The sequence below is a fragment of the Ictidomys tridecemlineatus genome, unplaced genomic scaffold, assembly GCF_052094955.1.
Source record: "Ictidomys tridecemlineatus isolate mIctTri1 unplaced genomic scaffold, mIctTri1.hap1 Scaffold_42, whole genome shotgun sequence".
NCBI classification, from domain to species: Eukaryota; Metazoa; Chordata; class Mammalia; order Rodentia; family Sciuridae; genus Ictidomys; species Ictidomys tridecemlineatus.
In genome coordinates, this window is record NW_027522720.1 from 94,854 (window position 1) to 122,734 (window position 27,881).

Below are 27,881 nucleotides of genomic sequence, written 5' to 3' on the forward strand. Positions count from 1 at the left end.
AGAACAACTGGGCAAGGATACGGGAGGGTTAATTGTTTTCATCCCATTTAAAGGATGACTGAACTATACAGTCAAATTTATAAAGAAGCCTTTAATCCAAAGTATTTAATCCAAAGTATTTCATAAACAAATACATTTATGATAGAGGCTTCAATAACTTACCTTCCCTTGGCAAACCAACATACACTCACATGAATAAATGTGCAGAAGAGAATTCTGGTCCAGAACAAAAGTGCAAAATGTCTATTCTGCTCAGAAATAACAGGAACTCTTTCATCTACAAGTGTGCTGGTCTCAATGAGCCAGTATAGAGAAGGGAATTCCATAAGTCTAGCTTGCTTAATGTGCCTTTCAAATATGTTCAAAGTAACCTAGGAGCCAAATGGTGAACCTATCTCCTTCCTGAGCTCAGGACATAGACGAATAGGATCCAGAGCAAAGATTATCTCTTTACAGGTTCATATTCTACCCTGAACATTCACTTGCACTTTGCATTCTTATCCAAAATATATCTGCTTTGATTAAATGTACAACTGTTTTCTTCCCCAAAAAACTTTCCTCCTTTCCCATTTCCATATCACCTCGTTCCTTGTCCATCATGTCTACCCTTTTGGCTGTGGTTTCAGTTTTCTTTAAAATCTTCCAAATTATACTCATTTCTTGTTTGTTTTCTTTGGTTTCTAGATAAGGATTGATTTCTTTTTTCAAAAGTTTATAAGCATCAGTCTTCTCCTGTTCGTTTGAGACCTGAGAAATGTCTACCCTTTTGGCTGTGGTTTCAGTTTTCTTTAAAATCTTCCAAATTATACTCATTTCTTGTTTGTTTTCTTTGGTTTCTAGATACGGATTGATTTCTTTTTTCAAAAGTTTATAAGCATCAGTCTTCTCCTGTTCGTTTGAGACCTGAGAAATGTTGCTGGTTTTGTTTTTTTCACTTTCTGGCACTTTCAATTTATCTGGTAGTATTTCTTCAAAAAGTTCAAGTGAAGTTTGTTCACCCTGAGCATTATCTGTTTGACTATCTGCATGAGGATGGTTCTTCTGAGCCAAAAATTGTTCCTCAAGATCCACAGTGTTTTCTGAGAATGCACTTTCAATTTCTTGTGAGTTTGCTACTACTGGTTTAGGTTCAGGTTCAACATCCTGGGAGACTTCAGGAAATTGTCCCACTTTTTCTATAGCTTTCTCAGAATCTTCATTTGCAGAATCATACAATTCCAAAAATCCTAGAAGTTCTTCTACATTATAATTATCAAAATCATCTCCTCCAACATCAAAACAAACAAAATCTTTCTCCTGTAAGGAAAAGAAAACCATTAATGTGTCAATAACAAAGTATCACAAAAGCAAACTCATCCATGCTCCCAAATTCAGGATTGGTTCTAAAGAATCTTTGAGGTCAACCACATTACCCTCCTCCAACCCCCACTGCCTAACTCCATCTATGGCTGAGTAAATCTGTCTTTTTCTAGACTACAGTGTTAGAAAGTCTATTCTTTCTTTCTTTCTTTTTTTAACATCGGTCATATTCTTTAAAAAGCATAATGAGTAAAAATGGTGACAATTTGGTCTCCAACTGCCTGACTCTTGGGTCTCTCTCAATTTGCTCTGAACATAAGTAGGGAAAGGCAAGGTATCACTTATAGGATCCTCCAGCTCTTAATATCTACACCTATGTTTCAGAAATTTAACTCTTAATCATTTGCTCGGGAGAAGCTGGAAGATCCTGCAGCATTGAGAAAAATGAATCAGTTTTAAAGTATCTTACTGAGATACAAGTACATTGGATGGAATAAAGAATGATATTAAGGAGGCTCCTCACATTATTATTACCACAAGAACAAACTGAAAACAAGATTCAACAAGGTATACACCTTTCTCTTCATCAGGGTTTCACAGTCACTAAGATCTCTCTCAGGATTATGTGTATATTATCTAGTCTTCCTTCTTGCTACTAGTAAGCAAATTGATATAAAAGGAGCCATAGTATGAATGGACATGTTTTTAAAAAATTTCCATTCCTAATTAAATCTTCATAATATTCTGCGGGGGTTCCGGGGGTGGGGGAGGCAGTTCAATGTAGTAGGGATGAGTGATTTCCTCTCCTCATCACATGCATTTCTAAGCCATGAGGGATGCATGTAATGGGAAATACAATGAGAAGGCAGAGTTCAAAACAAATGAGTTCTCTGTAATCAGTGAACTGTCACAGCTTAAATCCCAAGAACTCTCTTTACCAACAATGAAGTCCAACAAGCAACAGAAGTGATTTTATGGCCCCTGAGATTATAAAGAAATTTTAGGAACAGCAACAACAAACAGGATGACTTTATCCATTCAGTCCATCTAATCTAAGAACTGTCCTAGCCTAGCAGTTTGCATATTCTACAGCCACTACAAAGAGCTGCCCAAAGATGTTTCAGTGTTGGTGGGCATCAATTACTATACAATTTAAAACTCTAGAAAATAATCAGCTGAAGTGAGAATTCTAGAACACGAAATCCTTTCAGTCACAAAATCAATTTAAGTCAGAGCACCATACAGGAATGTTGTATAAAGGAAGCAGTTCCGGCCTTAAAAGATCTGAGACTGAACATCACCTGAAACGCTCAGGTCCCCTTTTCCAAATCTATAACATGACTATGATCCCGTATATGACTAAGAATAAGAAACCTTTGTAAGTACATATTTCTAGCCTAGTATAAAAGTTAGAGTTTATTAATTTAACCTAAATATACTTAAAATGTCTAATAACTATCCAATGAGTTTTGCCTGTAAAATGAAATTATTTGCCTCTTAGAATATCTGTTTCAATATATTAGACAACTCTCAGATTATAATATAATCACCCTTGAATGCCTTTCAAACTTTTTTTTTTACAGGTAGTCTGATTTCAAATGAAAATCTGACACACAAATGTTAGATTGCCCCCCAAACACATTATAAAACATTCAGAAGCAGTTAACTGAATATAACTGATGGATTTATAAGCCAGTTTACAATTGAGAACAAAAAAGAAATCCATAACTTACATCTGTTGGAATTTGTAGCTCTTCTTTAGTATATTCACGAACTACCTTGATGAAATCTTTTGGAAAGTATCCAAACATACGGCCAACCTATAGTGCAAAAGAGACAAATATCAAATAAATTCTGTACAAGGAATATAAATAAGAGATTTCTCAGAAGTGGCAGGAAATATACACATAATAGATAGGTATATGGTATAACCAAGAAAGAAAGTTGCTATAACAATTACACTGAGATTATTATTCCAAATAAAAATTAAGTACAGAACTATTAAAAAGCAACATTTCCAACCACTGAAGTTTTCTTTTTAACATTTAGCTTAATTCTCAACACAGAGCATATAAAGTTAAGACTTCTGAAGTAAATAAAAGATCTGCATAGAAGATTATTGGATACTATATGGTTAAAACTATGTAAATCAAAGCTGGTTATAAATGCAATTCCAAATAACCTCTAGCAAGAATTTACCTGTACATTTTGTAGCATTGCTCATAAACCAATATTTATGTCTTTCTTAACCAATACACAACAGTCATAAAAATTAATAAGTAAAAACAATACAAAAATCTCTAAAATGTATTACCACTATAGCAGATGTATTGATAGTATATGCTTTCCTAGCTTTGTCCAAATCTACTTTTACAAGTACTTGGGGAGTGCTGAGGGCCATTGTCAAGTAGGAATGAAGCTTCAAAATTTCCTTGCCAGCGTACCCCATGTTAAATGGATTTCACTGTTGACATTGCATGTAAGGTGACCTTGCTCAAGGACCAAGGCAGATCCGGGTTTAGAGCTGATCAGGTTTGAGGAAGTATCCCACTCCTTAGGGTTTTCCCGGTTTAAGACAAAAGGAGTTTTAGGGAAGTTGGAAGTTGAAGATTATTGCTGCTGGGAGTAGGGCGTGCCTGCAGGATGAGTTCCCGCTGAGTTCTCCTGGAGAAAAAGTTTTTAGGAGGTGAATTGTTCGGGAGATTGGATTGCCCCCGAATCTGTGTGGAGGCGGTGTGAGTTGGGAATAAAGAATTTCTATTTGAATCTACAAGGCTGTGAGTGCCTTCTGATTCTGTGCCCAGCCAAGACTGCGGCATTATGGTGGCCCGTACGTGGGATGTCTGAAGCTTGGGGGTAAGTGAATTTGCTCGCTCCTGAAAGAGAGCAAAAAAATGGGTGACCATTTCAAAAAACAATGTGTTCTTGTTTTGATTTATTTTGTTTTCATTTCAAGTGGCCTGTTCCTAGAACTTTCTCAGGCAAACTAAGGAAAATGGTTGACTCAAGGTTTGAAGTTGTTCGCCTCTGAGGAAGAAAAATTGTTAGAGGAAGGAGGTACCCCAGTAAGACCAAGAAAAACTATGGCATATGTTGATACAATACAAAAATGTAGCCCATGGCTTTATAAAGATGAGTTATTAAGTATATCAATGGGACCATTATGGTATCCTGTAGAAGGATTTTTCTTCAACAAGAAAGAGATGACTAGTTCTGTTCACTATACTTGTCTTGGTTTTTACAGACAGCTGATTCATTTACAAAGCTAAAATGTTAAAATATCAACCACTAAATATGAAATCAAGTACTCTTTACTTATTAAGTTCCATAAGGTAATATATTTAAACATTATGTGTGTTTTCATAAATTGGCAAATGGAAAAATGTTTAATATTGCTTTGGTCTGTGTCTTTGCTGAAACAAGGTTACTAAGTGTTAAGATTCTATCATGTGTAATTTATATACAGAGAGTATAAGAAGTTTCAGCTGGGTTTCAATTACAGTATAACAGTACCTTAAAAAACATGAAAGTATTTCATCTTATTAAAATGGAGTAATTTTATAAGGGTTGTTTTAGAATGTGAATTTATAAAAAGGGTTAATGGTTAAAAAAGAGGTATAAAAAGATTCAAGATGTGGAAATATATTTTAATATAAAAGGTTAAAGGAAAAAGAAATGTTTCTAGTTGAGATAATCTCTGTGTGGTAAAGTGAAAATTTGTAAAATGCCATTTAAAAAGATTTTGAGGAAACTAGATTTAATTTAAAAGCTTGAGAAAGGTAGAAAGAAAAAAAGGTATTTGTACATGGCAGATTGAGACAAAGCTTCTTAATGGAGTAAAAAAGAGCCTTTGGTTGAAGGGCAGCCATGTAAACTAATATTAAGCGATTTAAACAAAATCTAAGCCTCGTTTAAAAGAGTGAAGCTGTAGGTGGTGAAAAAGTACATTTAATAGTACAGTATAGATGATAAATGAAATGCTTTAAATGGTTAAATTGAAGGAAGATTGCTTTACTCATCAAACTATTAAAATGTACTTATTAAACTAAAAAGAAGGAGATGAGATAATCTTTGTTTGGTAAAGTAAAAAGTTGTAAAATGTCTAAGTACATTGCAAAAAGCTTTAAAAGGTTAAATTGAAGGTGGTTAAGATGCCTTCACGATGGAGGAAAAAAAATATAACCCATGAAAATGGGAAGATAATAAGATAAAAGATTTAGATAAAGAAGATTAAAAATTTGAAGTGGAAAACTTCAAAAACAGAAGTACAAAAAGGTAAAAAAAAGGGAGAAGATGTAGAAAGATAAAGATATAGGAAGATAAAAAGATGTAGAAAGACAAGAATTTTATACCCACAATATAGGAAATGAAAGAAAACTAGGAGAGAAGAAAGCAACTAAGGGTAAATATAAAAACCTTAGAAGAAAACTAGAAGATAGAAATAAGATGGAAAATGGTTAAAAATGTCAAGTAAAGGTATTTCAGATAGAAAATACAAAGGGCTAAGACAACTATGGTTTCAAACCACATCTAAAAATTAAAAGGACTAAAGTAATTCTAAAAACTAAGGCAAAATGCTTTTGAAAGACTTAAATTTAAAAGGATCTTAAAGGGGTATATATCCCCCAAAGATAAACTTAAAATAACCCTTTTTTTACTCTAAACTTTTTAAATTTGGATTCATCAGGACTTAATGCTGCAGAAAGACATATGTATCCAAAAAATGTACATAAGCCTAAGGTACTTTGGAAAGATATTCTAACAGGACATTGGAAAGCTCCTGACCCAGTGTTTGTCTGGAGTCGGGGTTCTGTTTTTGTGTTTCCACAGGGAGAACAGCAGCCGATTTAGATTCGAGAGACACTAACTAAAACAATTTCTACAGACCAAAAAGAAGATAATTTGACTCAAATCCATAACAGCTGATATCCAGAGCTCCAGCTTGGCTATTCTTACATCTGCAACAGTGATTAACCACGGTGCCTTTTTTCAATATCTATTTTATTATTGCATTTTTCCCACATCATAAAGTTCTATTTTATTTTTTGAGCTCATACAAACCTAGGTTAATGTTTTTCTGATCAGCTTTGTTTTTTGACTGTGTTTTATTTTTTGACTGTGGAGTTTCTAAAAATTGCAATGGAGATTTTACCTAGGTAAAGCTACAAGGCTGTTATTATTGTCTTACGTGTTGTATGTTATGAGTGCACTGTTTTGTGTTGCATGTCAGTATGTGTGTATGTCCATATTTTTATATGAGGAGCACTCATGAAAAAATGGATCCGAATTTTCTTTTTTTTTTATTCACGTGATTTAAGTGGTTTAATCTAAATTAGGTAAACAGCTGTTAATGATTGTTTTCAAAGGTGGTTAACAGATCTGTTTGCTTACTATTGTTTTTAAAGGTGATTAACAGATCTGTTTGTTTACTTTCACTTTTCCTTTTCATTATATTTAATAATTCTCTTCAGGATAATGTCTCTTTAACATCATTGCCAGAATTCCCATCTCCATCCCAGTGCCAGTGAAGACTAAGAAAACCAAACTACAGCTTCTATGATAGCTATCACAGTAAACTGTATAAACTGATGCATCAATGAATATAACTCAACAAGTAATGCTCAATCAAGGACTTGATTTACTTTGGGAGGAAATGAACATATTGATAGACTCCTCCGATTTGAACTGCTTGCAGAACTTGCTTGGACTATATATGAGTTGCATGCATTGTGAACTATCGTCTGGTGCAGCGAATTGTGGTACTGCTGGCATATCCTTGCTGATGGTGTCACTAGTGATGCAATTTCCTTGCCAGCGCACCCCATGTTAATTGTGGTAATGCTGGCATCTTTGCTGATGGTGTCACCAGTGACACAATTTTTCCAAAGGAGCCGTCAATTGGCTTGGTGTCGTGGCATTTCTGTATCCTCCTCCCTTCTACTAGTGATGGTCTAAAATTTGGGGGCCAACAGAGGTGAGGCAAGAACCTCACCTCCCCACTGGCACCAAGGTTAAATTTGGGGGCCAACAGAGGTGAGGCAAGAACCTCACCCACCCACAATGGTGCTTAGGCCTATCCACAAGCATGGCTGAATGCTGGACCGGTAGTCAGTGACGGGTTGATCTGGTTGCAGTGGATTCAACCCAAGACAGGAAACTGACGTCTAAAGGTCAGTTCTCCCATGACGGGTAAGAACCATATGTTGAATTGGACAACCTACCAGGCACGGTCCTTTAGCCACATTGCTTGTTGTTTAATTAATCAGAAGGGGGGAAAAAATTAATGCTGCAGTCTTGGCTGGGCACAGAATCAGGAGGCACTCACAGCCTTGTAGATTCAAACAGAAATTCTTTATTCCCGACTCACACCGCCTCCACACGGGTTCGGGGGCAATCCAATCTCCCAAACAATTCACCTCCTAAAAACTTTTTCTCCAGGAGAACTCAGCGGGAACTCAGGCTGCAGGCACGCCCTACTCCCAGCAGCAATAATCTTCAACCTCCAACTTCCCTAAAACTCCTTTTGTCTTAAACCGGGAACACCCTAAGGAGTGGGATACTTCCTCAAACCTGATCAGCTCTAAACCCGGATCCGCCTTGGTCCTTGAGCAAGGTCACCTTACATGCAATGTCAACAGTGAAATCCATTTAACATGGGGTAGCTGGCAAGGAAATTTTGAAGCTTCATTCCTAATGGCCCTCAGCAGGGGAGAAAATAAAATTACAATATAATGCATATGAAACCACATATCAAGCTTCAGTTTCACCCAAAATAAATCCTCTGCAGAAAAGAACCCCATTTATTTTCAGCACCAACAGTTAAATTATATGAAGTTACATAAAGTGTACAAAAGGTTATATATAAAGTTCCCCTTGAGAAAGACACTCCTATTACTAACTACTGACTAAAAGGAACAGAAGATTCTTGCCAATAATTAAAGGAAACTGATAGGCAAATCAAATGCACAACAAAGAAAATTAAAAAAGGCATCTTATCACTACCTCTAAAATATCCCCATTCATGAATGTTCTTGTTATATCTAGAAACCATCTGAGAGCCAGTATTAGTGGTAGAATACTGCCATGAAGATTAGATAAGACGGAGCAATTAAAAGTTTCATCACTGCAGATAAAGTCTGAGACTCTAGAAAACCAACAACATTGCAGAATGAAAACTGAAAACTCAAAAGGAGAATCATTTTGAAAACTAAAGAGTTTTTAATTTCTTAAGTATAACACTTATGACATGAGAGGCGAGTCTGAGGGGAAATATACTTTTCCCTTCTGATGAAAATTCTATTAAGGTTAAATTTGGAAAAGGGAAAGAAACCAGAGATGTATGGAGAAAGGGAACACATTTATCTCTTCTTAATCTGTGTCAAATGAGACCATAGATTATATAAAGCTCCATAATTACACACTTGGTGGTATCCCATTTCTTGTGATATGAAAAAAATGATGCAGAATCATGGAGGCTCATTACTGGAAATAATTTTTATATCTAATTTTGCTTCCATACATCATCCCTGCTAAGGTGCTGCTGATTTGATTTGTGGGTGGGGAGCCAAGAACTGCCACAAGAGAACAAATTCTGCATAAGCTACTATCAGAACAAATGTACTTAAGTGCCACTTCCCTGAAAGGAAATATTCAAAAGGAAGATGGATTAGACAGGGGTCCTTTCCTAACTGAGTTTTTCATTTTATAGGGAGCTAAGATAAAACACAACCTGACTGAAGGCAAAGAGGACAAATGAATGCCAGAGGACCAATGCAAACAAGGTGCCACCCAAACACTCATCAGTCGGCAAAGATCCTTTCTGGTCAGGTGCTGAAAGCAGGGCTCCTCAGGAAGACAGGATGAGTGCTGCCACCCAGAATGGCAAGAGTCCTAGGGATGAACAGAGTTAACAGGCTACAATGTGAGAGGAGAAAATGCAAATCAAGCCCATTTATCCAAAAGCTCAAAGAAGGAAAGAAAGACGACTACTACATGAAAAATGCCACTTAGGTACATGGAAAAACAGTTCCAAGTTTAAAGGTTACCAATCCTATTTGGTATACTTGAAAGAAACAATAGATGGTTCTTTATATGGAGTACTGCAACTGGGACTCTGTCTAAATATAAAGTTTGTACCTAGAGGCACCATGTTTCAAGATCATTCCCTAAGAGTCAGAAATGGCAACAAAATGAAACTAGTTTTCCATAGGGATTACTCTTATTTTCTGTCTTATTTTCTGCTGTGTGGTGTTTTATTTAGGGTGAGAACTTTCAAGGATGCAACCCGGAATGTCTCTAAACTAGAACATTCCTACAGTCATCAAAGACCCTTGCTACTATTTTACGTAAACAATCCACATATCACATTTTTTTAAATGAAAAGGACAATACTCATAAGCCACTAGGAGGACACTCCTAGTGAATCTCCCCATTTAAAATACCAAAGCATGATATAAACAATGTCATGTCTTTCATCAGAAGATCCATACAACTGGCTGGAAGTAGAACCCCTGGGGGAACCTTCAGGCATAGAATATAGGAAAAGCAGGAAATGGATGACCCAGAAGTTGCAAAAAAGTAAAAAAGGGGGGGGGAAAAGCACACAATGGACATAATATTCTGCTTTTTTAGAGTAAAAACAGCACAATTGATTAGGTAAAATACACAAAAAATCAACTTTAAATATGCATGCCTGAGTTACTATCTCTGACTTAATTTACAGGATTAACTCTAATGTCCATGAATCCTTCCCTTTTGAAACAGTAAAGCTAAGAATTGTCATGTTTTCACCATGACGACCTTTATGATGTGTAGAGCCTTCTGGAACTTGATGTGAGGGGTAGCAACCACAACCAGTTCAGTTCTGTTTCAGAAAGTCTCCTGACTTTCTATGCTGTGCCAGGCCTTAGGTGTGTTAGGAGCACAGGGCCTGGCAAAGAGGTCAGGTTAACTCTACAAAGACCCCAAGAAATCAGTCATTTAAATCTACACTGCTACCCATCAAAATTAAGAATATAACACCTGTCAAACTTTTACTTACACTTCCGGCCCAAAGTTCTGGTGATACCTCTGCAAGTTTATAGTAGACAAATACAGGGTCACCTTTTTTAAAATTTACAAAACGACAATCTGGTCCTGTGAAATCTTCAACAGCTTCACCTCGATACATTAACACTGTATATAAACATTGAAAAAAGAAAAAAACAAACATTAGGATTTGATTTTTCACAGTCCATATTGACTCATCAGGAAATATGAATCCCACTATGAACAAAAATCAAGTTTTTCCAGTACTCTCTGGAATCACTTTTAATTCACCTGCTCAAAGTATCTAAAATCCTTAGAGATTTTATTGCTATAAAATACAATATTCCCTGCAATTAGACGAGGGAAAAGGAAGCTTCTCTATTTTTCTCTGTGCTGAGAAATAAAAAGCAAAGTGGCTACCACCAACCATAGCTGGTTTCAGTGAAACTCTTGGTTCTTGCAGGCCTCCTCAATTTTTTTCTGTTTCATAATCATAGAAAGCTTCATTTTGCAAATATGTAAATCCAAGTGTAGACATGGACAGGCTTAAGTATGGCTTCATGCAGAGGTAATAGGGAAGAGGTTAGAATATCCAGGAACCCCCAAGGGGTTAATTAACTTGAACTAACTGCTAAAAGACATTACCTTTAAGTGGCTGCAAGTGCTACCATGCAGCCGTAAACACTGTCAATTTCATTTGCAGCAGAGTTGCTGTCTCTGGGTTCAGGATCTGGGTAAATAACCAGGAAATATATTTTCTCTGAGCAAATATTGTTGACTATATCCAACATTAAGATTGTTTCAAAACATCCTCATTCGTATTTTTTTTAATAAACAAAATCAAAAGTGGGTATCCTATCTGACAAGGAACAAGTTTAACCACGAGAAAAGGTCAGGCAATACCTTCATGCTTAAAATGCAGGACTAGGATCACAATTGATCTAGAAACTGGTAGAAGCAACATTTTTCTTTTGGTTGACCAAATAGACAGTTTCTGATTTAAGATGAAATGGACAATAGATGTATGTAAAAAGCACAAAGAAATGGAAATAACACTTTTTCTAAAAGCCAATTAGCAGTAAAATACACGAGAATGTTTGTTTTATAAAAATATATGTCTGAGGAACAAACACAGATTTGGAGAGGGTAACTTGTTTTTTTGAAGCTAAAATAGGACTATTTTCAGAACTGTCAGCATCCTAATTCATATGTAATTAAGAGGCCAAGTTGAAGGTGAGAGACACTTTAAGGTGGGGAATTCTCATCACAAGTGGAAATGGCAATGTTTCTCTTGTTCCCCCTTAGGTCATAGAGGATTTATAAATCAGTAATATATTAGGTGACAACATAATGCATACTATGGAGCACCTATTTAGTTCTTTTTTTTTTTTTTGGAGCACTTATTTGGAAGGCACACAAGGACACCTTACATACACACCTCACTACTTCCTACAACGCAACACAGACCCACCTGTTGTTTTTGGTCACATCTGTTTGGACACAGGCCATTTCTCAAGTTATGTTACCCCACTGAACCTAACCAACACCATGTCTTAGTACTGACGAAGCATCAGTGATGAGATTGTCCAGGTATCCCACGTAGGATAGCGCTCAATAGCAAAGAATAGCAAAAATGAAAGAAAATATCATGGCAGCTGCTTTGCTTCTCTGAGTGTTTATTTATTCCAGCCTTAGGGTTACCTCTAGGAACTTCTTAACATATATTGGAGACATCTTTTTTCTTTATTGGAGTGGAACAAACAATTCAAATTACAAAATTTGGTTTTGGTAACACCAATTTAGACATAAAGAGCTCAATGGTAAACTTCTTGGCCTTTTTAGCATGAATATTTTAAAATATGTACTGCTTACAATTTATGGACAACACAGTCATCAAGTTGCAAGGTTACTAGAAACCAAGCGGGAGTCCATAAGAAGTATTCTGGGCCAGTAAATATATAGAGGAAAGAGGTTCCAACAACACTAGTGACTGAGTCTAAAACTGAATTGGCTTATAAAAATCTTGGAGTATTTTTTATTGTTATTGCAACAAACCTCTTCATCTGAATCTGAATGGCTACATCCTCCCCACTGCCCACCTCCAATCCAGGAATTCTGTCCGCTTCCTGCGCACAGAAGAGGCTGCAGTTCCCAGGTGGCTGGTGCAGATCCTTGGCCTCTTTCAAAAGCAAAAGATTATTGGCCCACCTGCTACCCTACCTCAAATATGAAGGGAGGCTTCTATGCACAGAAATGACAGGATTGAAGCAGAGTCGGGGCCGAGACCTCGGAACACATTGCGTGCCTGGACTCGGTGCTCTTCCCAAGCCTAAACTCTAGTCCCTGTTAAAAGGCAAAACCAGCCCAATCCCCAGTGCAGCAAAAGGACAAAGGGGCCAGTGAGCCTTTCCCAAGGAGCCCCACCATCAACCTGCCGCGGGAATTAGGGCCACCGAGCCCTGGAGAGCATCTGCCCTGATACTGCACCGGCCCAGGTCCCTGTAGAGGGGGCAGAAAAGCGCTCTGCTACAGCGTGGGCACAACCCCATCACCCACTGAGATCCTAGGCGAATCCTGGAAGGGAATAAACTGAGAGCTGTCCTTGGGGAATCTTGTTTCCCAACCCCCGCCTCAGTCAGTAGAGAAAAATAAAACGCTGGCAACAAGTGGGAGTCGAAGCCCCCCACAACCCGAGCGGGCTGGCTGGGGCGCCAGCAGAGCCAGAGGGGACACACGCAGGGTCCCGAGGCTCTGTCACTCCTTCTCCCCACCCGTCATCCTGCGACCCCCCTCACCCAGCCCTTGGGGCTGGGGACGAGGGAGATCGGAGCCCCATGCGGCCCCAAAGAGCCACAGTGGAGACCCTGGGCTGCCCACCCGCCTGTGCACTCACTGCTGCATTTGTCGTCTGCACAGAGTTTGTGTTTCGACCAGCGCTGGCCGGTGCTCGGGTCCGGTTGGCCCGGCACTCGCCAGTTCGGCCACAGCACGAACAGCCAGAAGAGCACCATGAACAGCCAGAAGACCAGCACCTGCGCCACAGCCATGTTGTGGTCACCTGGGTGAGCCGGTGAAGTAGGCTGCGGCGGGTGTCTGTGGGCGCGTAGGAGGTGGGGCTCAGGGGGCGTGTGGGTAGCCAAGCGCAGAGGGGTGGCGCCAGGAAAGGCTTACGCCTTTCCCGGGTGACACTTCAGCAGGGATATCTGGGGGTCAGTCCACAGACTCTACTGGAGAACACACGGAGCTGGAGCTCCGTCCTTCTCTAGTCCAGACCTTCTCCTCAACTGAAGACCTTCTCCTCTAGTCGCTGCCTTGGTAACTAGGACTCTCCTTCTCGTCCAATCACCTGCCTTTGCTTCTGTGCCCTCACAAGCGACCCTCCACATGATTCTAGTAGTCACCCACCCATCCCCCCCCTGCCAACTGGTCCTTTCTGGCTTTCCTCAACATCTCATTTCTGGTTCATCCTGAACTAGCCCACTCCACCATCACTCCCATCCCCCATTCCTGGTCTGGTACCTCCTTTTCTGAACTACCAAATCCCACCCCTGACTTGTCACAGCTAGTCTATGGTTCCAGGCTCCCTCCCCTTCAAACTCCTAGAGGTTCCTTGAAGCCCCACCCCAAGATCCCTCTGATTAGGAAAGGGGAAGGTGAATGGAACTGTGAGTGAGGGTGTAAACTGGAGACAGTGGCCTGCTTTTTCTTAAGGAGGGGACAGGTGGGGGCAGAGAGATGGACATTAATCTTCAGGCTAAGATCTTGAGATTCTTATCTTTATCCGTAAGGGAAGAAATTATTTAATTCAAAAGCATATTTTTAACTCTCATTTTGTGCTACCATTCATGCCAGACGCTGGACAAAGCCCTAGCATGGTGTGGGAGTGAATGAAAATCAAAAGACAAGATATCTGGTCCTGGTCCAAAAAAGTCCACAACTTAGTGGGAACCAACTGACAAAACCGATTGTCAGAGAAGAAAGCTAGTAGCTAACATTTCTTGAATGCTTTCTTTATGTCCAGTTGTTATTCTGAAGGTTTTATACATATCAATTCATTTAATCTTCATAACAATAGTACCTTACAGTAGTAGTAGGTCCTATTCCAATCCTTATTTTAGAGTAAATTGAGGCAGTCACACATCCAGTGAGCAATGGAGCTAAGTATCAAGCCCAAGGAGTAGACTCCTTTTCATCACAACCTATCAACTAACAAGCAATTGTACTTTCTGACAAGAGGAGCAAAATCTGATTTAAATCATAATATAGCTGAATTACTGATATGTACAGTTAAGGGGGGAAAGGCACAAGCTAGCCAGCCCAAGGAAGAGTGTCTGCAATGCTCCCATCCTGGGTGGAGCCATTCTCGTTTGTCTGTGACCAAGGGCTTGTTACTATAGTCTCTGCTAAGGTTATTCATCAACCTCCAACAATGAACCCATCAGTTGTTTCTCCAAATTAACTGAATCTTTAAAACTTAGAAAAAAGAATGTAGTCCACCATGTTCACAATGTTAAATAAAGAAAACGATGGGAAAAAAAGGTGTGCACAAACATTTGTCTACAGGGGCCATGAGAGGTCCCCGTTGGTCCAGTGTACTTCTGCGCTTTCTGGAGAACCAGTGGATCATACAGAGAAACTGTCTATCTGAGTCATTCTTCATTTCTTTTCTACCATGTATTTATTATGTTATAAAATGTATCTAGTAGGCATCTCTAACAACATGTTGAAAACTGAACTCATTTTTCTCTCAAAATCTGCTTTCAGTCTTCCCTATCTCAGAAATAAGAATGACAATTTAATTCCCATTATCCAGGTGCTCAAAGCCCAAAACTTACAAACCACCTTTGATCTCTTTTCTCTCACATTCCAACTCCAGTCCATTAGACAATATTATGTCTTTATTTTTATAATTTTATTGAGATATAGTTGACCTACAATAAATTGCACATTTAAGGTTTAGGATTTGATAAGTTTTGACATGAATATACCCATGAGACTATCACCAAAATCAAAAAAGTATTTCATCCTTCTTTGTAATCCCTCCCCTCTCCTTTTCTGGGCTGTCTCCAAACATCTCCTGTCATCATAGATTGTTTTGCATTTTCTAGAATTTGATATAAATTATAAAGCATTTTATTTATTTATTTTTCTGACTTCCTTCTTTCCAAATAAGCATTTGAAACATGCCCAGAATCTGACCACTCCTCTGCATCTGCTAAGCCAATATACAGGCCAAACCCACATCATAAGTCAACTGAATGATTCCCATAGCCTTCTTCTGTCCTTGCTTCTGCCCTCATTTTCCCCAATATCTATTGTCCTGATGGCAACTAGAGTGATATTCTTAAATATAAATTTGATTGTGTCTCTCTGCTCAAAATCTTCCTATAGCTTCCCATTTCCAAATAAAAGACAATGACTTTAGCCAGGCCTGGTCGTACTCATCTGTAATCCCAGCAGCTCAGGAGGCTGTCAGGAGGATCCTGAGATCAAAGCCAGCCTCAGAAATGTAGTGAGTCCCTAAGAAACTCAGTGAGACCCTATCTCTAAATAAAATATTTTAAAAAGGACTGTGGGTGTTGCTCAGTGTTTAAGTGCCCCTGGGGGTTCAATCTCTGGTATCAGGAAAAAAAAAGCCATGATTTTATTATGGATTGCCCTGCCTTATTATGGACTGTTCTTATTCAATGTGACTCCCCTCATCCTCTTCTCCCCATTTACTAACATTCTTCTCTTGTCTGTTAGTTCCATTTAAATACACCAATCCCACCCCTGCTTCAGAGCATTTACACTTGCAACTTTGCCTCAACCTTAACTGCCCAAATCATCTAACTAGCTAACTACCCCCTCACTTTATCATGTCTCTGTAACAGTGGCATTTCATGTGATAAAGACTTTTCCTGGCCATCCTACACAAAATATAGCCTCTTGTCATGACTATCAAGCCCATTACCCTGCCTTTCTTTCTCTTCAGACTTGCCTTACCACTTTAGACTTCTCTTACCACTTGCCTTACATTTGTTTATCTACTTGACTGCTCTGACCTAACCTCAAACACAATTTCCAACAGGAGCAGGAAATTAGTTATTTTGTTCACTACTGTTACATCAGTGACTAGGGAAATGCCTAGAATGTATGAGAGAGTTAACAAATGATTTGATGGATAAACTCATGGTTCCAATAATATTATAAATATACTACACTATTAACCTAAACACATATATTAACTATTAAGCCCCCATATATAAATAGTACTGAGAGGAAATAAGCTATGAGAACAAGGCATTTAAGGTCCACCTCTCAGCAGCATGCATCCTCAACTCCAGGAATGTACCCCTGAATGTGTTTGTTGAATAAAAACATACTTGTGTGGAGAGTAGTTGTTTGGTTACATGATACTGGAATATTTAAGTAGATCTTTTAAAACTAGTTTTAATTTTTTCTTATTTTTCTTATTATAGAATATGGTATGTTGTAGATTTTTTCTTATTGTAGAATAGAAATTAATGATAATTCATTGGTGGAAAAATCAGAAGAGCAAAATGATCTAATTGCATATTACCTTCTTGATATTTACTTTGACTCATAATCAGATATACTTTTATATGCATAGTCAGTGCTTCCAGTTACTGAAGAACTAGCTGCTTAGTTTGTAGAGTTTTCAATATTTTGATTTATCAGTATTATTTTTTAAACTTATTGCCTTAAAGACATATTAACTAGTCTGGTGGATAATGAGAAGAAAATTTCTCAACTGGCCACAATAAAGTAGTGGTGGTTCTTTCTACCAGGATACATACAATTAGTGGATGAATCAGCATTCACTTTTACTCATAGCATTTAAATATGTGGCATTGATGTTTAACATGTTTAATATAAGGTTATATTAAAAACCTTCAGAAAAGGAACAGGATAGAATGTGGTGGTGATTGTTGGCATGGAGATAAATAATCTCAAGTGAATTATTCTTTAATACCTCAAAGGGAATTCTTACGGGGTAAGGGTTGAGTAATTGTTAAAGGTAAATGTGACCAGTTTGGGTGGAGGGGACATAAAATTCTAAGATATAAAGGGTTCCTAAAGTCAGAGTACAATCTAAATGAGACAAAAACATATCTGAAACAAATAATTGGCAGCATAATAACATATACCATTGGAAATTTGTGAAGGCACTTGCCTAGGAGCATTCAGTAGGCCTACCGCTGCTGTTACCAGGAAGAACCTCATCTATTGTAAATGATGTGCCAGAGAATAGTGTTAAACATTTATGGAAGACTAAATCTCTCCAAGAGGGGCAACAGATTTACCCTCGCATATGAAACATTGGAAAAAAAGTGGACAAAATACAAACAACAGTTCTCAGATATTAGATAATAAGCAGCATAAGAGTGACCTCTAAGATAAAGTTAGGCATGAGAGATGAGTGCTAGGATTATCCCAATTTACTCCCTGGAAAGAATTTTTCAGGCCACATCCAGAGAAGGAAAACTCAAATAGAAAATCTCCTGAGTTGAAGAGATGGATTTTAAAGTCTGAAGAGACTGACGCAGCTAGAAGTCCCAGAGCAGAATAAAGGAGAGAGTAGAGAACTGCAGATGGAGGGAGAGTGTGTACATGCACTAGCTCTCTAGACATCTATGGAGGGTTCCCCTGAAGTCTGCGGCTATGTAACAATGGGCTCACATGTAAGGCCAGAGAAAGAACCTTCAGAAAGGAACAGAATGGAAGGTGGTGGTGATTGTTGGCATGCAGATCAATTTTTGTAATCACCAGCTAGAATGGAAAATCTATAATAAAAGGGCATCAAGTAACATAGTCAGTAAAAGGGACAAAATAGCCCAAGATTGAAGGTAACTCCTGTCTAGAAGAATCTTAAAAAGATAAAAATGTTTCCAAGATAGTTCAGAAAAAAAGCTGTACACAGCTCAAGAATATTTAAAAGAATACAAAATATCCAGTACAGAACAAGGTAAATTCACAATGTTTGGAATCCAATAAAAATGTATGAGGCATGCAAAGAGCGAGGAAAATATAACCCATGTTGAAAAGAAAATTAATAAAAATGATCATTAATTACACTGTGATAGAGTTATTATACAAGGACATTAATACAGTTGTATACCATATGTTCAAGATGCTATGGAAAAGCATAAGCATGTAAAGGAGAAAAAGAAGATATAAAAATGTCTGAATTAGATAAAGCAGATAAAATTAGATAAAATCAGATAAAACAATGGCTAAGGTGAAAATTACACTGAATGAGATTAACAGCAGATTTAACATTGAAGAAGTCAATATCAGCAAACTGAATATGCAGTGATAAAGACTCCAAAATCAAACACGGAGAAAGAGACTGAACTGAACAAAGCATCAGTATGCACAGCTTCAACCAGTCCAATATATATGTTATGGTAGTTCCTAAAAAGGTGGGAAAAACACATTTGAAAAAATAATAAATAAAAATGTTCTATATCTGATGAACACTCAGATTCAAAAAGCTCAATGAATAAGAAAAATGATAAAGATGACACAAATTTACACTAAATGCTTAAAACCAGTGCTAAGAAAAAAATTGAAAAACATCTACAGAAAACAGATACCATTATGTACAAAGGAGTGAAAGTAAAATGTCAAAATTCATTCAAGAACCATGCAAACCAGAAAACAGTACATCAACATTTTCAAGTTCTGAAAGAAAAAAAAACTGATATCCTAGAATTGCATTCCAAACGAAAATATTATTTCAAAATGATATAGTCTTTAATGCAAAAGAATTAAGTTAAGCCCTACCCCACATAAAAATTACCTCAAAATGGACCACAGACATAAATGTAAGAATTCAAAATGGACAACACATATATATGTAAGAACCAAAACTAAATGTAAGAAAGCATAGGTAAATCTTGGGGTAGACAATGACTTTGTATTTAAGACACCAAAGGCCCAAGTACCAAAAGAAAAAATAATAAAGTAATGAACTTCATCAAATTTAAAACTTTTAAAGGCTACCATCGAAGAAAGTGAAAATACAATCATAGAAGTAAACATTTACAATTCATATAGTTAGAATATATATAACTACCTAGAATATACAAGCAATTATTATTGTTCAATATGAAAAGACAAATGGCAAGAAATTAGAATAGACATTTCTCCAAAGAAAATATGCAAAAGCAAATAAGCAAATAAAAGGATACCCAGCACCATTAGGGAAATGTACAACCTCAGTGAGATACTACTTCACATCTATCAAGATGGTTATAATCAAAAAGATAATAATAAGTTGGCAAGGATGTGGATCAATGGGAGCCCTCACACACTACTGGTAGGAATAGACTACAGACCTAAATGTAGCAGCTAAACCTATACAACTTCTGGAAGAAAATATAAAAAGCTGCTTGGCAGAGGCTTTTAAAACTAACTAGCTCTCTCTGCCTCACGCTCTCTTTTTTCCTCTCCTCAAAAACTTTGTCTCATGCTGGGCGTGGTGGTGCATACCTGTAATACCAGTGGCTCAAAAGGCTGAGGCAGGGGGATTGCAAGTTCAAAGCCAGCCTCAGCAAAAGTGAGGCACTAAGCAACTCAGTGAGACCCTGTCTCTAAATAAAATACTAAATAGGACTGGGGATGTGGCTCAGTGGTGGTATGACCCTGAGTTCAATCCCCAGTACCAAAAACAACAACAACAACAAACTTTGTCTATTGTATATTCATTGTTATGGAAATGGAAAGGTAAGCTGACAGACTACGAAAAAGTACTGGCAAAACATATCTCTCTCAAGAGAATGATATCTAGGATATACAAATGATTCTTATAACTTATTAATAAGAAAAATCACCCAATTTGAAAAGATGGGCAGAAGACTTTTTTTCTTCACCAAAGTAGACACAAATATGGTGAATGTGCACATGAAAGGATATCCAACATAAGTTGAAATGTAAATCAAAACTGCAATGTTATTACACATACAGTAGGATGGACAAAATTTAAGACTCATCATAACAAATGTTGACAAAGATGAAGACTATGGTATCTCTCTTAGAACTGCAGACTATAATATGTAGTATAAACAATGGCACAAACTGTTAGAAAACTGTTTGGCAGTTGCTTTACAAATTAAATCAAATCTGTCGAGATATTTACTCCAGAGAAATAAAAGCATACATCCACACTGAGACTTTTGCACAACTATTCATGGTGGTTTTATTTGTAATAGTCAAAAAATCTCCAATGTTGGACTGTGGGAACATGTCTGTCTTACATGCCTCAGAACCCTTATACTCATATTAACCATATAATAGACATTTGATTACTAACTCTTACCTGAATGTAGAGATTGATTTTTTTACTGTTAATAGAGCTTCTCTTTTATTAAATATAACAGACAAAAGAAAATCACGTATAGCACAATGAATTATCACAAAGTAAACATATCCACTGAACCCTAACCCAGGTCAAGAAATTGGACATCAAATGCACTTTCATGAGCCCTTTCTCATTGCTCCCCTAATTATTCCCTCCACTCCCCCAGACTTAGGCACTATTTTCACTTCTAATAACAAGGATTAGATTTGCCTGTTTTGTTACTTTATACAGTGTAATCATACACATGTGTTCTTTGGTATGTATATAAGATGTTGCAGTTTCTATGTAAGTTGACCTAAGTGTCTCTACCACTATTGATGGGCAAAGATAAAAGTAAGTTAGTATTTTTACTTGAAACTGTAATAGATCTAATGTACTTGATTTGTTTTCCTGACACAAAAGAGTATAAAACTAGAAAAACTAAACATTTTCAGGTATTAATTTCAGACATGACTGTAGGCCTGCTGCACAAAACACAATTAGGGAGATGAAGCTCAAGTAAGATGGTGGTCATACTGAGTTAAGGAGAAAATTATCAAAGTGCAAGATTATCATAGTGGTTGGAATTTTGTGGACAAGAATGTCTGAGCTATTTATGGTGGGTGCAATGTAATTATGTGTGTGTTAGAGAGAGAATACTAAAAGCCTGGAGGAAATTCATTTTTGATATGAATGTACCAGATGAGACTCTTTAAGGCTTAGCAGAGTTTGACTACTATAAAGGAGACTGAAGATGATGCTAAATGGCAATGTTGGAAGAAATGGTTTCCAGCAGAGTCAGGTTGCAGCAGCTTCATTAATATATCAGGTACTTAATTAAGAGTTCAGGAATAAGCCTTAGCAAAAAGAACCACACACAAAAGAGTAAAGGAAAAATGGTAGACCTAAATTTGAAATCAAAATTGATTCATGCTGAAAATGTATGTGGCAGCCAGAAAGAAAAAAGGAAAAGAAAGGTGTGTGTGTGTGAAAGGAATCTGACGACAATCAAAGGGAGATCAGTAGAATAGAGGAAAGGGATCAGGGGAGAGAGGAAAGCAGGCAAAAGAGAAATACTCGAGAATGATATTGGCTGTTTTATCACTATATTGTACATATGTATGAAAACATAACAACAAATCCCACCATTATGTACAAGTATAATGCACCATGAAATATGGAAATAAAGAAAAATACCAAACCTAGTGAGGTGAGGTGGAATATGCTTATAATCCCAGTGACTCAGGTAGATGAAGCAAGAGGATCACGAGCTCAAAGCCAGCCTTAGTAAATCGAGGTGCTAAAGCAGCTCAGCAAGACCCTGTCTCTCAATAAAATACAAAACAGGTCTGGGGATGTGGCTCAGTAATTGAGTACCCTGAGTTCAATCTCTGGTACCAAATAATAATAATAATAATAATAATAATAATAATACCAAATCTAATATGATCAAAACAATTCACCAGTAATTAGCCTGCATGACACATAAAACAGAATATCCTTTATAGGAAGACAATATAATCCAGACTTCCTATGATGTATCATCTATAAATGACCAGAATATAATTTAAAAATTGTTTTTTGGTACCAGGGATTGAACCCAGGGGTGCTTAACCATTGAGCCACAACCTCAGCCCTTTTTTGCATTTTATTTAGATATAGGCTCTCATTGAGTTGCTAAGTGCATCCCTTAGTTGCTGAGGCTAGCTTTGAACTCTTTTTTTTTTTTTAACAATTTCAATTTTTAATAATGGAAACATTTTGCTATTCCAGAAAAAATTTCAGGGGAGAAAAATCTTCCCTATAAAAATAAACTCATCAAAATTATAAATATTATAACTTTTTTACTTCTGCAATTTAAAATGCTCCCCTGCAATACCACCCCTTCATATAACACCTTTCCTGTACCATCACATTTTGAAGAGAAAACAGTATTACAGCAAAGCTCAGGTTTAATTTAACGTAACATTTGTAAAATGACTTTTTAAAATCTTTGGCCTTCAGAGCCTTTATTCTTATTTTACAACATTAAAAATGCTGCTGTAGTAACCAGTGTTTGGGAGAGAATATCACTCTTCTAGAACCATGAACAGACAGAATTTTAATACAGTAACTTCCAAATTGTAACTTGTAGTGCACATAACAGGGAGGTTTGGATAAACACAGAGGAGAATATGCCTATTTCAGACAATCTACTTCAAGAAAAAAAAAAAAAAAAAGAATTCACAGATACCCATCAGCTACTACTTCAGGTTCTAACAGTGTCATGAATCTGAGAAACAAATGCTTCACAAACTATAAATTTACTGGGATGAGTAATTAAAAGACCAGGTGGTTGATAACAGTATATTCAAACCCAATCCACAGTCTGAATAGGAAAACCAGTATTAAAATCATGAAGGCATTCCCTGAACAACAAAGGCCAAGTGTTGGGTGACAATGTCACTAAAACCTCATTGACACACTAAAAAGAAGTTACATGCAAAATTAAACAATGTGTGCCATGCATAATTTATTAGCTTTGAACTCTTGATCCTCCTGCCTTAGCCTCCTGAGTCGATGGGATTATAGGCATGTAGAATATTATTAAATTTTGCCAGAATGCAAAGAAGATAGAAAAATGAGAACCACAAGAGAAAATGTCACATATAAAAAAAGTTCCGTGAACTGACCCAGATGTTAGGATTAGCAGAAAAAAAATTTAAAAAGTTTTTATAACTAATTTCAAGGAATTAAAGAAAAGCTTAATCATAATGAATAAGTAGATATGGGTGTCAACATATAAATGAAAAATTTCTTTTAAAAGAAATAAAAAGTATAGTATTTGAAATGAAAAATTCATGAAACAAATCTATCATCAGATTATATAGTGCAAAAACAGCAAAAAGTTAACTTGGAGATAGACCAATAAAAATTATCTGGTATAAAAATCAGAAAGAAAAAAAATAGAGACTTGGTTACTATCAGGACAAAGTGACCTAACATACATATAATTAGATTTCTAGAAGAATAGAGGCATAAATTGTACAGAAAAAATATTTAAGACAATGATGGCTAAAATTATCTCAAATTAACAAAAAAGATGTTAACAGATTTAGGAAACTCAGTGAATACTAAAGTTAGTTACAAAGCAAATCACATCTAGATGCACCAGAGTCAACTGTAAATAATCAATTAGGAGAAAAAAGGTCTTGAAGGCAATTAGAAAAAAGTGGTGTGTTACGCATAGGTAAAAATGACTAAAATGATAGCTGACTTCTTATCAGAAATGAGAGATTAAAGTTAACGGAAAGGTTTAAGGTGCTAGAAGACAAAAACTGCTAATCCAGGATAAGTACTCTTCAAAACTGAAAGCAGAATAGACATTTTCAAATAAATAAAAAGTAAGAAAATTCAATACCAATAGATCTCTACTATTAACAATGCTAAAAGAACCTCTTCAGGATAAAAGGAGATGATCCATCAGGTAGAAACAGATGCACTGTGTGTTTTAGTTCACTGTGTAATAAACTTAATGGTTTAAAATAAAAATTCTTTGTTATTTCTCCTTATTCTATGATTTGGCTTTACATAACCTGATGGGTCCTTTGCTCTAGGTATTTATTAGTGCTTATGTGGTTTCCTTTAGCAGGGATTGTTTAACCAAAGGTAGAACTGACAAAATAGCTTTGTTTACATGTCTGCTAGCTCAACTGGTTGGGTCAGGCTTATCTCCTCAAATGCTTTTAGTCATTCAGTCATTCTAAAATTTTTTATTTGTTGATTAGATTTCTAGAGGATAAAAGTAGAAGGTATATACCTTCCCAAGGTGTTAGGTCTAGGATTGGCATGGCATCACTTTCACCAAAAATATATTTTGTTCATTAAAACAAGACAAAAGACCAGCCCAGACTCAGCGGGTGGGAAAATAGATATTACTTCATAATGAGAGAAGCAACATGATACAGGAATGTGGAGAATTTGGGGTAGATATTTTTAAAGACAATGCACCATAAACAGAAATGAAAAGTACTAGAAATACTAAAATGTAGGTAAATATAAAAGGCAATATGTATACATATTTATTCTTGTAATTACTTGGAAACATGACTAAGGTAAAAAACATAGGGCATACAGCTGTAATATGTATGACGACAAAGCACAAAGGACTTGGGGAGATGTGAGAAAGTATCACAATTTAAATTATGAAAACTGTGATAAATTGAAGAATGCATTTCATAATTCCTGGAAACATTGCTAAAACAATAATGTAAAGCAATAAAGCTAAACGCTAATGGATAAATTAAATAAAATTTAATTTTTATTTAATGTAATTTTATTTAATTACATTAAATAAAAATATGAATAGAACGAAAACAAGAAATAGATAAAAATACATCATGAATAGTAAGCCAAGAAGAATGTAGATGCTATACTAACATCAGATGAATTTAATTCAAGATAAAGAGTTTTATAAGAGATAAGAAAGACATTTCATAATACCATAATGTGTTTTTAAGAACACAGAAACACGACACCATACAACCAAACATTTATATGCCCCAAATATATGAAAGCTGACAAAACTGAAGAGACAAATCTATACTTTGAATTTTTAACACCCTTTTAACAACTGATAGTAACACTATAAAAAAATCACTAATGATACACAAGAGTCTGAACAAAACTATCAACCACCTTAACCTTATTGACATTGACTGACAATGCCCAAAAACTCCAGAATATATATTCTTTTCTAGTCCTCATGGAAACTTGCAAGATAGGTTATATTCTTGGCAAAAAATTTTAAATATTGAATTTCAGTTTGTTTGCTGATCACAGTAGAAATAAATGGGGTATTCTTTAATAAAACTGGTCATTAAATAAAAGCCCTACAAATCATCAATAAACAGTGTTTTAGTTATCTATTGTTATATTTTTAAAAATTCCAAAATTTAGTGGCTTTAAAAAATAACCATTTGCCGGGAGTGGTGGTGCACACCTGTAATTCCAGTGGCTCAGGAGGCTGAGGTAGGAGGATCGAGAGTTCAAAGCCAGCCTCAGTAATGGCGAGGCACTAAGCAACTCAGTGACACCCTGTCTCTAAATAAAATACAAAATAGGGCTAGGGATGTGGCTCAGTGGTCGAGAGCCTCTGAGTTCAATCCCCACTACCAAACAAACAACCATTTTATTTCTCATAATTTTGTAAGTCAAGACTTTAACCAAGGTTCTGCTCCAGTGTCACCTAGGCTCACCCATACAGCACACGCCTGATTTAGACTACAAGGTCTGAGATGGCTTTGTATGTCCGGAACTAAGGTGCTGACTGTTGGCTTTATGTAGTCTCCCTTTCCATGTGGTCTTTCATATGTCAGGGGCTTTCTTCAAATGGACTCTCCCTCCAGCAAGATAGCCTGGGCTTCTTTACAGTGTGGCACAGGGTACCACAGAGAAGAAAAAATGAGTTTGTGCCTTTAAAGGATACAGTCAGTCCTTCCTCAAGTCTCAATCTTGGGTAGGATCTTGGTCCATGCATTTTGGGGGAATTTATAGTTGGATGACATTTTAATCTACATTACTATGTGAAATGTCTTTGTTTTCATGATTTCATTTTTGCTACATTGTTTCTTTTCCATACAATTAACTACAATATAGGATAATCTATTGACGATAATGTCTCTTCAATTGGTTGTGTGAAGCTTGCTCTATAATAATTTATATAGAAAAAACTTATGGGAATAATATTCTCTAAATGACAACTTCCTGATTTAAAAACAAATAATTTGTAGCCAGTACAATAGTGCATGCCTATAATCCTAGCTACTCAGGAGGTTGACAAGTAGGAGAATGGTAAGTTTGAGGAGAGCCTGGGCAACTTGGTGAGACTCTGTCTCAAGAAAAATAAAAACAAAACAAACATTAATGACTGCAGATGTAGCTCAGTGGTAGAGCACTCCTCAGTTCAATCCTCAGTGCTGGGGGTTAAAAAAGGTCATTCATCACCATACTAAGACACTCCTTAGAGAAAAGTAATTGCAAGAACATTGTTCTCCTTCCTTGGGATATGTTTTTTTTTTCTAGATTAGAATCTAGAAAGCCTTTTGTGTGCTTTGTGCTCTCATTATGGTTATGTGGCTTTTTAAATCTTGTTCATGCCATTGGATGTAATATCAGATTTTGGGTTTTTTTTGGTGGTGCTGGGGATTGAACCCAGAGCCTTGTGCGTGTGAGGCAAGTACTCTTCCAACTAAGCTATATCCCCAGCCCCAGTGGATTTTTTTTTTTTTTGGAGGGGAATCTCTTCTCAACACATTTTGTGCCAGATTGTACTTGAGAAAGGGAAGTGATATGTACAGCATGGAACGATATTAGTTTCTGATTTTCCCACTTTTTAAAATCTTTTTTAAAAAAATTATTTATTTTTAATTCTAATTTGTTATATATGACAGCAGAATGCACTATAATTCATATTACACATATGGTACACAATTTTTCATATCTCTGGTTGTATACAGAGTCACATCAGTTGTGTCTTTTTTGAAGAGAGAGAGAGGGGGGGGAGGGAGAGGGAGAGGGAGAGGGAGGGAGGGAGGGAGGGAGGGAGGGAGGGAGGGAGGAAGGGGAGAGAGAGATTTTTAAATATTTATTTTTTAGTTCTCGGCGGACACAACATCTTTTTTGTATGTGGTGTTGAGCATCGAACCCGGGCTGCATGCATGCCAGGCAAGCAAGCTACTGCTTGAGCCACATCCCCAGCCCCTAGTTGTGTCTTTATATGTGTACTTAGGGTAATGATGGTAATCTCATTCCACTGTCTTTTCTATCTACTATTTAGATGTATTTGAGAACTTTAAGAAAAATCAGAAATACTCTTTCCTATTTTCATGAATTTTTAGCCATATAAAATCTGTCCTGATGGGTTTTGGTTATATTTTTATACCTCATGAAAAGAGAAGAAATGTTCGCCAGGGCAAGCCTCTAAACTGGAAGCTAATAGCCATGTTATCTTGTGTGCTCTCTTCCTCCACATCATCACTTAGGTTTGAGTGAGGCCAAGAACTAATGACACAAAGAACAGAAGGAACTTTTCTTGTGATTACTGTATATTGTTTAAAGACAGCAAAGAATCAACTATTTGTAGCATTTTGAAAAATCCACATATAAATTTTTACTAGACTTTAAAATTTCTTCTTTGATACTCTGGTTCTACTCAAATGGTCCACTCTCA

At 36.7% G+C, this 27,881-nt stretch overlaps 1 pseudogene across 1 annotated transcript in view; it reads right to left on the bottom strand.

Moving 5' to 3' along the window:
• The window catches only part of LOC144373519 (transport and Golgi organization protein 1 homolog), a 51,306-nt pseudogene extending 37,918 nt beyond the window's left edge, over window positions 1-13,388 (bottom strand). Inside the window, exons 1-4 of the transcript XR_013433172.1 lie at window positions 13,220-13,388; window positions 10,340-10,473; window positions 3,033-3,119; window positions 582-1,296 (exon numbers count right to left, since the gene is read on the bottom strand). The product of XR_013433172.1 is annotated as a transport and Golgi organization protein 1 homolog (transcript). The remainder of the gene's footprint in view (window positions 1-581; window positions 1,297-3,032; window positions 3,120-10,339; window positions 10,474-13,219) is intronic.
• Between the last annotated feature and the right edge of the window lie 14,493 nt (window positions 13,389-27,881).